This window comes from Bison bison, unplaced genomic scaffold (genome assembly GCF_000754665.1).
Source record: "Bison bison bison isolate TAMUID 2011002044 unplaced genomic scaffold, Bison_UMD1.0 scf7180017864239, whole genome shotgun sequence".
Lineage (NCBI taxonomy): Eukaryota > Metazoa > Chordata > Mammalia > Artiodactyla > Bovidae > Bison > Bison bison.
Window position 1 is genome coordinate 6463121 of NW_011494811.1, and position 3625 is coordinate 6466745.

Here is a 3625-nt window from a genome sequence, read left to right on the forward strand (position 1 = left end):
TTGAGTGCAGCACTTTCACAGCATCATCTTTCAGGATTTGAAATAGCTCAACTGGAATTCCATCACCTCCACTATCTTCGTTCATAGTGATACTTCCTAGGCCCACTTGACTTCACATTCCAGGATGTCTGGCTCTAGATGAGTGATCATACCATCATGATTATCTGATTATTAATCTTCTTAGGTGTGATTTTATTGTCTTTATGTAGAATGTTATTCTTAAGAGACGCATGCTTTATTGTTTAGTGGTTAACTGTCAAAATAACTTCATCTTCTTTCAAAATCCAGGGGAAAAAATAGTCATATACATATAGACTTATACACACACAAACACGCGTGCACACACTATGTAAACACACAGACACAACCCCCAAAGGAAAACTTGTGTCCTGGCTGGATGATTCATTATTGGGTTATCTCTACTAGGTTATCTCTAGTCTAGTTGTGACACTAGACTATCTCGTAACTCTGTAGAGATAGAAGTTAATTTGCAGAAAACTGACAGTAATGCAAATAAATTCTGTCCACAGAAATGCAAACTGTATCTAGTAAAGTGCAACTATCACTCTATGACTATTGACCAGTTTTGCATCCATTTGCAAATCTATTTCCGCATTCCTATCTGACTATAAATGTATGGCATGTTGAGTCCTTATCTGAAGTACTGGGTTCATCAGTCAAATAAAGTCTTTGACAGGTGCTCATTTTATATTTGTATGAGTCATGATCTTATTATCTTTTAAAATTTATCCTTGAACAGTTTATGGGGGTCGGGGAAATTAGGTGGAAGGCAAAAAAATACTATCAATTTTTCGTATATTTGAAAATTTTTATAATAAAAAGTTATAAATTATTAAGAATTAAAACAGAACACTTAATATCAAGATTCTGGGCTTCCCGGTGGTGCTAGTGGTAAAGAACCCACCTGCCAATGCAGGAGACTGGGGTTTGATCCCTAGGTCAGGAAGATGCCCTGGAAGAGGGCAAGGCAAACCACTCCAATATTCTTGCCTGGAGAATCACATAAACAGTGGAGCCTGGAGGGCTACAGACCATAGGGTGACAAAGAGTTGGACACGACTGAAGTGACTTAGCACGCACGCACCAAGATTTCACCACAACTACTTTTTTGAAAAGTCAAACACATCTGCCCACACACACTGTACATGTATTTATATGTATAGTAGTTAAATAGATGTTGAAATCAATTAGAGACTGCTTCTGTCAATTTAGAAGCAAATATTCTACAATGTAACACTGACAGAGACTATTGTTGTTGTTGTTCAGTCACTCAGAGGTGTCCAACTCTTTGCGACCCCATGGACTGCATCATGCCAGACTTCCCTGTCTGTCACTATCTCCCCGAGTTTGCTCAAACTCATGTCCACTGAGTCAGTGATGCCATCCAACCATCGCATCTCTGTTGTCCCCTTTTCCTCCTGCCTTCAATTTTTCCCAGCATCAGGGTCTTTTCCAATGAGTCAGCTCTTCACATCAGGTGGCCAAAGTACTAGAGTTTCAGCTTCAGCATCAGTCCTTCCAATGAATATTCAGAGTTGATCTCCTTTAGGATTGACTGATTTGATCTCCTTGCTGTCCAAGAGACTCTACTTAATGAAACTTTAATTATGCTCCTCTGAATCCTCCTCCCAATCAGGCCTTGACTTTTGTACTTCTGTGTCCATCTTTGCAGTATGAAAAGGCAAAAAGATAAGACACTGAAAGATGAACTCCCCAGGTCAGTAGGTGCCCAATATGCTACTGGAGAACAATGGAGAAATAATTACAGAAAGAATGAAGAGACAGAGCCAAAGCAAAAACAACACCCAGTTGTGGATGTGACTTGTGATGGAAGTGAAGTCTGTAAAGAACAATATTGCTTAGGAACCTAGAATATTAGGTCCATGAATCAAGGTAATTTGGAAGTGGTCAAACAGGAGATGGCAAGAGTGAACATCAACATTTTAGGAATCAGTGAACTAAAATGGACTGGAATGAGTGAATTTAACTCAGATGACCATTATATCTACTACTGTGGGCAAGAATCCCTTAGAAGAAATGGAATAGCCATCATGGTCAACAAAAGAGTCCTAAATGCAGTATTTGGATGCAATCTCAAAAATGACAGAATGATCTCTGTTTGTTTCCAAGGCAAACCATTCAATATCACAGTAATCCAAGTCTATGCCCAAATCAGTAATGCTGAAGAAGCTTAAGTTGAACGGTTCTATGAAGACCTACAACTTCTAAAACTTATACCCAAAAAAGATGTCCTTTTCATTATAGGGGACTGCAATGCAAAAGTAGGAAGTCAAGAGATAACTGGAGTAACAGGCAAATTTGGTCTTGCAGTACAGAATGAAGCAGGGCAAAGGCTAACAGAGTTTTGCCAAGAGAACACACTGGTCATAGCAAACACCCTCTTCCAACAACACAAGAGAAGACTCTATACATGGACATCACCAGATGGTCAATACCAAAATCAGATTGATTATATTCTTTGCAGCCAAAGATGGAGAAGCTCTATACATTCAGCAAAAACAAGACTGGGAGCTGACTGTGGCTCAGATCATGAACTCCTTATTGCCAAATTCAGACTTAAATTGAAGAAAGTGGGGAAAACCACTAGACCATTCAGGTGTGATTTAAATCAAATCCCTTATGACTATACAGTGGACATGACAAACAAATTCAAGGGATTAGATCTGAGAGACAGAGTTCCTGAAGAACTATGGATGGAGGTTCGTGACATTGTACAGGAGGCAGTGATCAAGACCATACCCAAGAAAAAGAAATGCAAAAAGGCAAAATGGTTGTCTGAGAAGGCCTTACAAACAGCTGAGAAAAGAAGAGAAGTTAAAGGCAAAAGAGAAAAGGAAAGATATACCCATCTGAATGGAGAGTTCCAAAGAATAGCAAGGAGAGATAAGAAAGCCTTCCTCAGTATCAATGCAAAGAAATAGAGGAAAACAATAGAATGGAAAAGACTAGACAACTCTTCAAGAAAATTAGAGATACCAAGGGAACATTTCATGCAAAGATGGGCACAATAAAGGACAGAAACAGTATGGACCTAACAGAAGCAGAAGTTATGAAGAAGAGGTGGCAAGAATACACAGAAGAACTATACAAAAAAGATCTTAATGACCCAGATAACCACGATGGTGTGATCACTCACCTAGAGCCAGACATCCTGGAATGTGAAGTCAAGTGGGCCTTAGGAAGTATCACTATGAATGAAGATAGTGGAGGTGATGGAATTCCAGTTGAGCTATTTCAAATCCTAAAACATGATGCTGTGAAAGTGCTCTACTCAATATGCCAGCAAATCTGGAAAACTCAGCACAGGACTGAAAAAGGTCAAATCCCAAAGAAAGGCAATGCCAAAGAATGCTATCAATTCCCAATTTTCCTTGCTGTATTCAGACTTGAGCCCAATCTCTCTCCCCCACTGCAAAACACCATCATAGTAGTCCTCCTTGAATACAGTCTTCTTTAACATGTGTCATGAATAATTTTTTCTTTAACAATATCCCTCCACATCCACCAGCAGAATGACTAAAGTTGAAAAGAGGGACAACACCAAATGTTGGCAAGGGTGTCAAGGAACCAGAGCCCTCAAACA

The 3625-nt window shown here is 39.4% G+C and overlaps 1 protein-coding gene across 4 annotated transcripts in view; it reads right to left on the reverse strand.

The window, feature by feature from the left end:
* Positions 1 to 3625, reverse strand: part of LOC104993472 (protein farnesyltransferase subunit beta) — an 82275-nt gene that overhangs the window by 59625 nt on the left and 19025 nt on the right. The window lies entirely within an intron of this gene.